This window comes from Vespula pensylvanica, chromosome 10, assembly GCF_014466175.1.
Source record: "Vespula pensylvanica isolate Volc-1 chromosome 10, ASM1446617v1, whole genome shotgun sequence".
Lineage (NCBI taxonomy): Eukaryota > Metazoa > Arthropoda > Insecta > Hymenoptera > Vespidae > Vespula > Vespula pensylvanica.
The window spans coordinates 6,089,330-6,101,829 of NC_057694.1; the positions used below are offsets into that span (position 1 = coordinate 6,089,330).

At 36.8% G+C, this 12,500-nt stretch overlaps 1 long non-coding RNA gene across 2 annotated transcripts in view; it reads right to left on the bottom strand.

Moving 5' to 3' along the window:
* Window positions 1-12,500, bottom strand: part of LOC122632561 — a 28,656-nt gene that overhangs the window by 7,999 nt on the left and 8,157 nt on the right. The window contains exons 1-2 of one of the 2 annotated variants that reach the window (XR_006327893.1): window positions 4,949-5,279; window positions 1,971-2,231 (exon numbers count right to left, since the gene is read on the bottom strand). This is a non-coding gene — a long non-coding RNA (uncharacterized LOC122632561). Of the gene's footprint in view, window positions 1-1,970; window positions 2,232-4,948; window positions 5,280-12,500 lie in introns of those variants that run through there. The other variant, XR_006327892.1, reaches the window with a different exon arrangement.

The window sequence follows — 12,500 nt, forward strand, 5'->3', positions numbered from 1 at the left end:
ATAAAATATGTACGTGAATATCTAAGCAGAGAGGCGACAACCTAGCTTAAAGCTTTTTAACTCGATAACTGACTAAGCGACTATAGGGCGAGACACTACTCGCGTGCATTTATGTACCTTATTCGCGTGTCTGGAACGCGGCACTTACCCGTGCTCTGCTCCGTTCTTGAGAGCGAGCCTAAAGCTCAGACGAAAGGAGAGAAAGAGAAAAAAAAGAAAAGAAAAAAGAGAAATAAATAGACAGATAGATTGACGGAAAAAATGAGAACGTACAGTTAGCTTTTTTTAAACTTCGTATAAAAAAAAATATATATATATATATTTCTTTAATTTTTTTATCTATGAAACTATTGTAAGTCATTATTTCATATATAAAAAAAAAATTAAATAAAGAAATAAATAAAAGCAAAAAAAAAAAAATGAAGAAGAAAAAAGATAAAGAGAGAAAGAGAGAAAGTCAACTCTTGCCAGAACTGCAACCTTCTTCTTCAGATTCTCTCACACCCCCATTCTTTACCATCACCACAACCGACACCATCCCCTTAGTAATAGTAATAGTAATAGTAGTAGTAATAGTAGTAGGTACACGTCTATCACAGCAGTTGAAACGAGCCTGGAGTCGCAACCGGCCTCGTTTTCCACGTTTCTACACTGACAAGCCACCCTCTACGTCCTTATATTTCTTCGACCCCCTCCCCACCACTGTCGAGCGCTCGTACTACCCCTCCCATCCTTCCCCTACTTCATCCGCCCTACTCGACCCCCTTCTCTCAATACCTCTCCCTTCCGCACCCGTATCCGCATCCTTCCGTAACGGTCCATTGCAAAGAATAACGAAAAAATAATAAAAAAAAAAAAAAAGGAAAACAAAAAAAAGAAAAAGAAAAAAGAGACAATCCTCCGTATACCTTGTTACACGCCACCGCGAGAATGACTTATTAACTTTCTCCCTTGGGACGTTTTATTATTGACGTTCGGCATCTCTCGACGTCTTCTCGTATTTATCGCAACCCCTATATCCACGAAAAAGAAAAGAAAGGAAAAGGAAAAACGTTTCGTTTCTTCAAGTGTTCGATCGAATAATTTCTCTTACACTTTTTATAATGTAAAAGTATAATTGAATTTATGTTTATATTTATAGACGGACACTCTACACAAAAGATATACACGCGCACAGTTTGATCGTGATTAAGTATGCATATATATATATATATATATATATATTATATGTACATATATATGTGCAAATATATATTATAGATATAGATAAATAAAAATTTTGTAAGGAAAGAGAGAGAGAGAGAGAGAATGAAAGGAGTGAAAGAGGATAAATTCTGAAAAAGTTTGTTCCATCAACGGACGACTTTTCAGGAAAGAGATATCAAACGAGGCTCTATGCCGGAGGAAAACGAGATTATCCTGTGCAAGTACGAGCGTAGGAACGAGCAACCTTATGATTCACTTTGCACAACTTTCCTCGATGGCGATGAAATAGTAAGAGAGGAGGCGGGGATTGGGAAGAGCAGAAGAGAAGGGGTAGTTGAGGGAGTAGTAGGCAAAGAGAAAAAAAGAAACAAGTTTCTCCAAGGGCTGTACTTTCTACTTAGAGATTATTTCAAAATGTAAATTACATGGATGTTACCGTGGCGTCACGCGTCTGATAATAGTAGACAACCAATAATAATAATAATAATGATGATGATAATAAATCGGATTTCCTATGATTTTTTTTTCTTTTTTAACAAAAAAGAAGAAAAAAAGAAGAAGAGAAAGAAAGATAAGGAAAGCAAATTTTTGTTTCGAAACTGTTAATTCATTCGAGTTAAACGATTTCATTGTATTCTAAATGCTTCGTTGTTTTTAGATATATTACATGCATATGTCAATACGTTATTCAAACGTCACGAGTCAAACATAAATATGTGTATGTGTATATATATATATATATATAAAATAGCGATTGTACTTACAGATATTTCAATGAAACTTTCAGTTGTCGTAACAGAAGAACTTATCGGCACGATGTAACAGTAGACAGTGACGATTCTTATTTCTCAAAGAAGTCTTCGAACAGGGAGAAAGAGAGAGAGAGAGAGAGAAAGAGAGAGGGAGAGATAGATTATTTCGATGTTCACAGAGAACATTACGGAGGATGAATGCACTTTACGTAAGCATCTCTTCTCTTCGTCCGAATTTAAACCCCCTCCCGTCTTCGGCTCTCCCGTCCTACACTGTAAAGAAGATTATAATTAATTCAAAGTTTTACAGTGTATGAAAGAACGAAGAATACCATTGGAACACAACACGAGAATACTACCGAGTATCATCAGATATTGAATTCACATTTGGTTATCAATGATTCCCGAGATGGATTACGATTAAGAGAGAGAAAGAGAGAACGAGAGAGAGAGAGAGAGAGAGATATCAAAAGAAAAAAAGAAAAAGAAAGAAAGAACACAAGTACAATTCTTCACTTTGGTATAGAAAATCAAATTAAAATTATGGTATCACGATAGCTCGAAACACGATACGAGGTGGCACCGAGTATTCGAATGTCCGATTAATTCCAAGGATTTGTCGCGAATGTACGTGACGACGAAAACGCGAACGTGGAAAACGACGCGATGTGAAAAGAATAATAGATAGAGAGAGGGAAAGGCAGAGAGAGAGAGAGAGAGAGAGAGAGAGAGAGAGAGAGAGAGAGAGAGAGAGAGAGAGAGAGAGAGGGAAAGAGAGAGGGAGAGAGAAGCAAAGACAAATGGGCACGACCGCGAGGACGAGAGCAGAGAGACAACTTATCGGTTCGGAGGACGAACTGAAACTGAATAGCTCGTGATCCGAGCCTCGACTCGAAATGTAATCGAGAGGATTCTTAGGGAACCACCCCTTATTTCAGACGGGGTTAGAACGGGTTGGAGGGGAGCGGCACGAGTACTAGTCGGATATATTCGGGGCTTCTGCGCACTAGTGCCCCAGTAACACACCCCCGTGCAACTTTAGCGAGGGGTTTGTGCGTCGTTCGAGTCCGAACTAATCAGCGATGGCTTCGAGTCTCCTCAAACAAGAGGGAAACACGTACATACGTATATATATATATATATATATATATATATATATATGCATTTGCTTATTTACTTTCTCTCGTAATTGCGAGTTACTTTGGCTATCACTCTGTCTCTCTCCCTCCCTTTTCATTTTTCCCCTTCTTCTTTACGGGTGATTTTTTTGTCTCTCTCTCTCTCTCTCTCTCTCTCTCTCTCTCTCTCTCTCTCTCTCTCTTTTTAATTACAAAAGAAAGATTTGACCGGCGCGATTTGAGGACGCGTAGCCTCAAATTTCATCCCCCTTATCCCATCTCTCGTAATTCAATCAATCCTACTATTCTGCTCTTCATATATAAATCTCCCTCTATATAATTTTCGGGGGTGGCTTGCAATCCCTCCTCCTCTTCCTTCTCCTCCACCTTTACCTTTACCCTTCCCCATCCCTCAAATGTTACTCCGCCGAAATTTGTTCCAATTCTGTTCAATTCCGTCCCCTACGTCGTTATCAGCCCTATTAATTTATACGGATGCAAATTACCGGTATATTCATTTTCGACGGTGCATATTATGTCTGGCAAAAAAAAAAAAAAAAAGAAAGAAAGAAAGAAAGAAGAAGGAGAAGAAGATACATAGAAAACACGACACCCAACAAGGGCTTAATCCCTCAATTCCGTAATTGTCACGAAAATTGTGGGTTTCGTTTAGAGACCACCGGGATTAACCGATTTAAAACGCGTCGTTGTTCGTGCGGTGATGTAGCAGAATGGGATTGAACGGGGTGAAGTGAGATGGGGTGGGATGGGGTGGGATAGGATGGAACGATCGAATCTTGGTTTCATAAAAGGATGAGAAGTAGACGTAACCCTCGCTCCTTTTCGTTGCTATTTTTTCCACCCTTTCTTTCCGTCCTATTCCTCCCCCATTATTTTTCTCTCCACATTTTCTCTTTTCTCTTTTTTGTCCGTTTCGACGATACCGGAAAGTTGACTCTCGCATTATACTATCCGATTTCTCAATCCGTCCTTAAAAGACGACTCACTAACACGATTTCACCCGTTATAATTAAGTTCTATCATCACAATCGTATCGCGAGGCAATCTCAATTTTATTTTCTTTTTCTTTTATCGCGGAAATCTCTCCTCACCTTCTCGCGTTTGTCCACTTTGAAAGCTCGTTTTTCATCGCCGCGACAAAGAAAACGTAATAAGGGAGAATCATTTTCTTTTTTTTTTTTTTTTTCTTTCATTTGTAAACGAATAACTTTAAATAATTCGAGATTGATTGGTTTTTAATTAATCTTAGGAAAGGTACAAATTTTTTTTATCTCGCGATCAGATTTTTTCTTTTAGAAACAAAATTCATCCGACGTATATTAAAAAAGACAGAGAGAGAGAGAGAGAGAGACAGAGGGAGGAAGAAATAGAGAAAAGGAACGAAACCGATGAAAAAGCGTGCTTATCAAAAACAATCTTTTTGTGGGACAGCAACAGGTGATAACGAAAGAGTTACGAGGAATTAAGAAATGATTCGTGTAAAATGACTTTTCATTGGAGTCCTAAAATCTTAGGTCCCTCTCTTTCCAGCTTCCAGTCTTAACCACCCAACTCACCCCCAAGTCCTCAACTACCCCTCCTTTATTTCTTGATCGCTTTTCTAACACAATACCACATCGATTAAATTTTCAAGGACGATAACAGACCAAGATATTAGGCCAATCACGTACGTTATGCACGTGAATCAAATCTCATATAAATCTTAAAATATATAAAAAAATATATTAAAAAAGGAAAGATATACAAGACAACGATTGCAGAACAACGACGAGATGCAATTTTAAATACTTCAAAAAACAAAGCAAACGGAAAAGAAAGGAAAAAACGAAAAGAGTAATGATCTTTACTCACCCAGGAAAATTAGTTTCGATCACAGAACTCACTTTTCTTCGATCCTCTTCCTTCGGCTCGGCAAATGATAACATCGTTAAAAAAACTTGGTTTCGATCGATGCGGGGGTTGAAGGAAAAGCAACGCGATTCGATTGTACCACCTTCATTTTTCTCTCTCTTTCTTTCTTCTTTTTTTCTTTTTTCTTTCGTCGAAATTTCAAAGAAATCCGTAATCGCGTTTCGGGGGTAACTTCTTCTTTGGTAATTATCGTTAGAGACTTTTTCTCTTCCGCTTGTTATTTCTTTCTTTTCTTTTCTTTTCTTTTCTTTTCTTTTCTTTTTTCTTTTCTCTTTTTTCTTTTTTTTTTTGACAGAGCTTTTTACGCTTTTCTTTCAGAGATATATAAATATATATATATATTTTTTTTTTTATTTCGTTTTTTCCTTTTTTTTTTGGCTTTTTTTGTATATAATACTTTTTCTTTTTTTTTTTTTTCTTTTTTCTTTTTTCTTTTGCGAAGGAAGAAGGATTTCAGGAATTCCAGGAAACAGAGAAATACCACGTGTATCAGAGGGCGCACTTTCTCTGTCAGGCACGAAAAAAGTAGAAGGTTAGATTGGAAAAGGCACACGGAAGGTTGAAATAGGACGGACGAAGTCTTTGTTTTGTTTAAACACTAAAAAAAGAAATCGAGCAGATCTCGAATCGAGGATAAATGCGTGAGATCGCGAAAGAATAAATTCTGTAGAAAGAGAAATGAGAGGAAAAATTTGAGTTTGGGATAGATAGAAAGAGAAAAAAAAAAGAGAGAAATGAACAGATAAATAGAGACAGAGAAAAAGAGATAAAAAAAAAAAACTGAGAAACAAGGGTTAGAAAAATCTCTTTCTGTTTGCGAAGACGCGAAAGAGACTTTATATATCGGCGAATTTTTGCGCTTAAGAACGTCTAAAAGAGAGAGAAAGAGAGAGAGAAATCACAGAAAATGCGGCGAGAAAGCGTGGCTTATTGTCAAGGTATTCGAATATTGGACGGCTATTTTTTAAGGCACGAGAGAAATGTTTCGTGACGACAACGACGACGAAACAAGAAACCGAAAGCCGAACGCGTTCGAACTATCGGCTTAATCAAAACCGCAACCGCTTTATCTCAAAAATGAAAGGGAGGAAAGGAACAAAGAAAAAAAAAAAACGAACAAAAAGACATTTCGTTGATTATTTCCGAACGATAGAGAAACAAGAATTTTTTCGATTTTAAGAAGAAATCCAACGAATCGAAGAAATTCCAAAAAGAATATAAAACAATTCTTTGGAACGTAGGAGAAAAGAAAAGAAATTACACAAAAAGGAAATATTGGGAGGAAAATTTGCAAAAGAAAAGAAAAGAAGAAACTAAAAAATAAATTGGATAGATAACGATTAGATCGAAGGAGCTTGTAAGAAAGAATGATAAATAGAATGGAGAATAGAAATAAGAGAAATATTTGTTTTAAACCTGATTTGCTTGAAGATATTACGAACGGAACTCATCGTGTATCTTCGGACTGTCCGATGAGTGAAGAAGAAGAAGAAGAAAACGAAGAAGACGAAGAAGAAGAAGAATAGGAGGAAGAGAAGGGAAACGAGCGCGAACTAATCGATCTCGCGATGAAAACACGATCGGCAAGTTTATACGAATCGTTTCGCGTCGTTACAAACGATACCAGGGACCACGACGAATCCATATTTTCCGAACGAGCTAACAAAGGTAAGGAAAAAAAAGGGGAGATGAGAAAAGAGGAAGCTGACGATTTCGAGGATTTTTTTTTTGCGAATAGAAAGAAAACAGAAATAAGAAGAAGGAAGAAGAAGAGGAGGAGGATAATGATGAGAGAAAGATGAGGTTTAACCGAGAACAAAAATGAACAATTACGAAGGAGGAAGATTACGAGGGAAAAGAGAAATATGATGAATGGTGGAGTAGCAGAGATGACACGGCTTAAGAAGACGTGGAAGGGAAAAAACGTAGAGGATAACGAGAGAAAGATAATGTGGAAAAGAGAGAAGTAAAGTAACGAACAACGAGACGAAAGATGAAGATCAAAGAAGATAGAGAAAAACAGAGAAAAAACATAAAAAGAGAGAAAGAGAGAGAGAGAAGACGAAAATTTGATAAGTAATAAATACGAGTAAAGAAAGGAGAAAGAATAAGGAATAAGGAATAGAGAGAAATTAGTTAGGATCACAAGGGATGGAACTTATAAGCGGATATTCGAGAGGGTTACGTTCAACTGCGTGCAAGGATATAGGAGAGAAAGGACGAGGATGTTACCCCGACCGCTGTCGCCAAAGAAGTGATAGGTCTGCAGCCTCGTGCGTGCCACCCAAACCATCCACAAGGGTGAAATCCACCGCTACGGAAGGGGTCGCGACGTTCGCTCGAGATCGCGCTTGCGTCGCTATGATACACGTAGCGATTGGTCCAGACTATGATAACCGAGGCAACCCTTGTTTCTCGCCAATCCTCGTCCTTCCTGGGTTGCCTTCCACCCTTCTTTTTCTACCCTCTCTTTTCACCCTTCTCTCCCTCGGTCCATCCCTACTCTTCATCCATGTTTCAGAAAACGTTCTCTCTTTTTCATCCCTTTGTTCCCCCTCTTTCTCATTCTCTCTCTCTCTCTCTCTCTCTCTCTCTCTCTCTCTCTCTCTTTCTCTCACTCTTTCTTGCCGTTTTTCATCGTATTTGTTGTTAATACGTGCATACGTCGTACGTACTCCTTATACATGTTCCTTCATACATTCATCTTACTCCCTTTTAAGGCCATGGTTACGTTCCAAACCTTCGACTACTTATGTATTAACAATCTTCCTCCTCCTCCCTTCTCTTCCTCCTCCTCCTCCTCCTCCTCCTCCTTCTCTTTCCCTTCATCCACCCCCGTACTCTCAAGTACTCTCACGATGTCACGACTCGCGCTTAATTCTACAACAGCTTAGTTATTTTCCTCCCTCCGACTTTTCCCTATTTTCTATTTCTTTTCTCCTTTCTCTCTTTTTTTCTTCTTCTTCTTATTTTTCTTTTCTTTTTTTTGTCCTTCTCTCTTTTCGTCTTCCTTTCTGTCGGTTCATCATCTTTTCATTGTTTCGTTTTAAACCTCGTGGGAAAATTCAATTCGTTCGTTCGTTTAACAACGGATTTTAATGATTCGAGTGATTAATGTTTGTCTTCAATGTTTCTTTCTTTTTTCTGGTTCTAATATCACTACAGGTCGAACAACGTTTATTCGTTTTTCTAAGTTTAAACAAATTCATGTAGATATAATGAAACCATTTTTATTTGTCGTATTTGAATTGATTTAATTAGAAAAAAAGAAAAAAAGAGAAAAAAGAAAAGAATCGATAACAGGGATCTCCGTAAGGATTAACTTCGACAATGTTTAACGAAACATTCGAGAAAAGACGTCACAGTTGTGACGCGATCGAGCGTTAGACGAAAGATCACCCTAGGTAGAGTATGTATAAAGGGGAGTAGAAAAGCGCAAAGAGAGAGAGAGAGAGAGAGAGAGAGAGAGAGATAGAGAGAGATGATAATGCGGGATCGCAAGAGGGAGGTCTTCTGCGACGCACGAACGCAGAGGAAAATGTCACTCAGGAGCACGACGTGTAAGAGAATGGTCAACGTCCCAGGGGGTGAATTGAGATGTACAGGCAATTTATGCAGCGGTACTTTCGGCCGGAACTTGCTATGGTGACCATGAATGCTCGCAAGACGCGAACACACAAGGGTGGTCGCTCGGTCGCCCTTACGATACGATCTTTACAAACCGTAGGATAAAAAAAATAGGAGGAAAAAAAAAAAGAAAGAAAGGAAAAAGAAATAGAAGCTATTAGAAGGCCTCAAAGAAAAAGAAAAAAAGAGAAAAAAAGCATTATGAGATTTATCGACGAAGTTAGTTTGATCCGGCTCTATGTCGTTTCTTTACGTCGCCATCCACAATGGGGATTGTTGTTTCGTTTTGTCGGGCCGATCTAACTGCGATTCTATTGGATTGACTGATAAGAAATGTCGGGACTTTCATTATTTTATATCTAAATGAAAGAATAATAATATTTAAATGAAGTACATTGGTATGATAACAATAGGGACGATATTGTGCTAAGACGATAAGAAATGTCAAAAATTTATCAGTAGTTATTTACTTTAGATCTATATACATTAAGTCTATATAGATATCGTATAGTATTTTTTAATGAAAATTTAGTAATTATTTATTAAGCAATCCAAGATCATATTATATGAAATTATTATGCATATATATATATATATACCTATATATATACATATATATATATATATATATATATATGTACGTATATACATATATTTTATCATATTATTATCTATAAAAAAAGTAAACCTATTATATTTTCTATTACGCTTTTATAAGTAAACGATATATCTATTACATATAAATAGTATATCAATAATTTTTCGACATTTCATATTTGCTTTTCCTATACTCTATACTTATAGCCTACTAAAAAATAAATAAATAAATAAAAATAAAATAAAATGAAATAAAATAAAAATAAATAAAACAGAAACAATATACATTGAATGTAACTTTTAGAAACACCTTAAACGTGTCTCGTAAGATAGCTCCCAACCACGTCGTCGAATAATGCGATATACGTTCGAACTTAAGTACGTGACAAGATTTTAAAAGCCGAAAAGACCTCGAAAAAAAAAAAAACTTTCGATCTTAAAATACTAGAGTGATTTCCAGTCGAATAACTTTAACTCCAGTATATAGTTACACGATATATTCGATAGTCGATATGTTATATCATGTATATAATGTTTGACCATTAAATCAGGCGATAGGTAAAAATTACTTACTTATTTACTTATTTACACGTCTTTCTTATTTGTACATGTTTCGAGTAACGTTTGCAATCAACAATGATGGCGTCGAATATTCGCATGGTCAGTCCCGCGCTGTTGGACGCGGACGAGAAACGCGCGCGCGCGTGTTCGTTCTGCTCGCTTTCGAAATCAAAATGAAAACTCCGCAATCGAGCCTGTCTGCGCGCCGCGAATCCGAGAGTAACTCGAATCGACAGGCGCATTGTCAGAGCGATTAATCGAGCGATAAGTTCGACCGTACCACGGGTTTGAGAATGATTGACGTTACTACGATAAGGGTTGATGGCACCGAGAAGGATCGTCCGAACGAGCGAGAAAGAAAAAGAAAAAGAGACAGAGCCAGAGAGAGAAAGATAGATAGAGAGAGAGAGAGAGAGGACAAATTTCTGAAAAGAGAATCGATTAGATTTTTTCGAAAAAAAAAGAATAAAAAAGAAAAGGTACCGCGATATTCGTTCTCGTTTTATCTAGATATACGCGCACCCGGATAAACTTATTTGTACCTGAGTATAGATATATTTGTACAAGGGATACAATTTTTGTTCATTCTAATTAATTGACATCAACGATTTCGAAGTATTCAATACTTCTTATCTATAAAACGAAACACTCCGTTTACTCAGATATACATTACTTACGTTTCGATTGAAATTGGAATAATTTCGAAAAGTTCCCGTCGAACGATTCACCCTTAAACAATGTTCTCCGATGCGATTAATAGATCCTACGAAAGGGACAACAGATGCGCCGAACGAAAAATCAAAGATCGTTGATACGCGTCGTATGTGATATTTCGGGGAGATAAAGAAATTCGTTTCGAGGGAGAATTACACATTACTCGCGTATTCTTACGTATCGTTCTTTAAATGTCTATTCTTGATTTATTATTATAATTCGATAATATTTCCTACGTTCATCGTTAAGTCAAGAGAGAAACGATCTAGAGAAATAGATAAATAATATTCTTACGAATCGATCGAAATCTACAATTGGAGTGTATTCGACATAGACAAAACTATATATTACGATATTAAATAGGTAAATACCTGTGTACGTCATAAACATACCTATATTTTCTTTCAACTCACCCCTCATCTACCCCTTCCATTACCATTACTACCACTATTACGAAACAGGAAATTCATCAGGAATCTACTTCTCAGTTCTTACTGGACTGTCCAGAAAATACCTATTCAAATTTCACGAGTTCTCTTACGGTTATATATTATATAAATCTCTTATGCGTCACGATTAAGAGTTCAATTTCGCGATCTTAAAGTCTATCTCGAAGGTATTTCGCATCGAGCACGTCGAGAAAATTTCAAGCTCCGTTGTTAACCTTCGACCCCCTCTCCCGAAATAAAGATAAATCGAGAGGGGTAACGGTACGAATCTTGTATGTAGAACCATAGAAACAGAGTTTATGGGACCACCGTGCTAGGGTGGTACGCGCGTGGACACTTTCACGATTCGTCTGACTCACGGCAAACGAAATAGACGGAATGAAAGAAAGAGAGAAGAGGATAGATAACGACCAATGGGTTCTACAGTTTTACGAGGGTAACTCAACTTAGATAGAAAGAGAGAGAGAGAGAGAAAAAGAGAGAGAGAGAGAGAGACTTAGATATGATTCAGATAGTGGAAACGAAGTATTCGACGTTTATGGTATTCGCTTTCGAAGTTGTCCAGGCTAAAACCCGAGAGCCTGTTTAGTAACTCGTCTCTACCAGACTCCCTTTTAGACGGACCCTTCTAACCAAGTCTGATCGAGCATCTCTACTCAATTACCGAATTAATACTAATACGAAATTCTTTCTGAAAGAAAAAAGAATATAAATATGATGATTCGTGAAACGACAATATGTATTTTTACATCTCTTAATCATAACGCAACTTTTTTTATTCGTCTTGGAAAAAAAAAAAAAATCGTCGATAAAATACGAAACTTATAATAAATAGTCTTAAAAATGAAATGTATAGAAATAATGGGATAATAAAATAATATAAAAAATGAGAGTAAATTTTTTCATCCCTTTAGACAGAATTTATTGACGCGAAAAAAAGAGACGGAGAGAGAAAAAAAGGAAAATAAATAAATAAGAAATAAGAGTTAAACAATACGGATATAATGTGACCATGGGGGGAAAGTGACGTTATAAAGGGTTAACACTTCGACGACCGCACATTTCATTAAAAGACATTCGCTTACCGTAATCATCTTTCTCGTCCTAGATCCTTACCGGCTATCTCGCGCATTCCGCGTTTACACACCGCAATAAAAATATACTTATTGAGAGGAGAACATTGAAGAGCCGTCATTATTTAAATTTTATCACGTACAATACTAATGTAAACGAGTTTTCACAATTTAACACGATTTCGAAAACATTTTTCGACACGAGATAATGAAATAATAAATCTTAAAGCGATGCGATCGAGAAGATGTCAGATACGCGAAGACGATTAAGAAATAAAAAAAAAAAAAAAAAAAAGAAAGAAAGAAAAAAGGAGAAGAAAAATTACGAAGAGCACAATTGAAAGAAGAAACGGAAAAACCAAGAAGAGATAATTTACGAGCTCGCCCCTTTTCCGGAAGAAGAAGAAGAAGAAGAAGAAGAAGAAGAAGAAGAACAAGTGGAAGAGAAAAACAATCGTTCGAGTTTCAAAA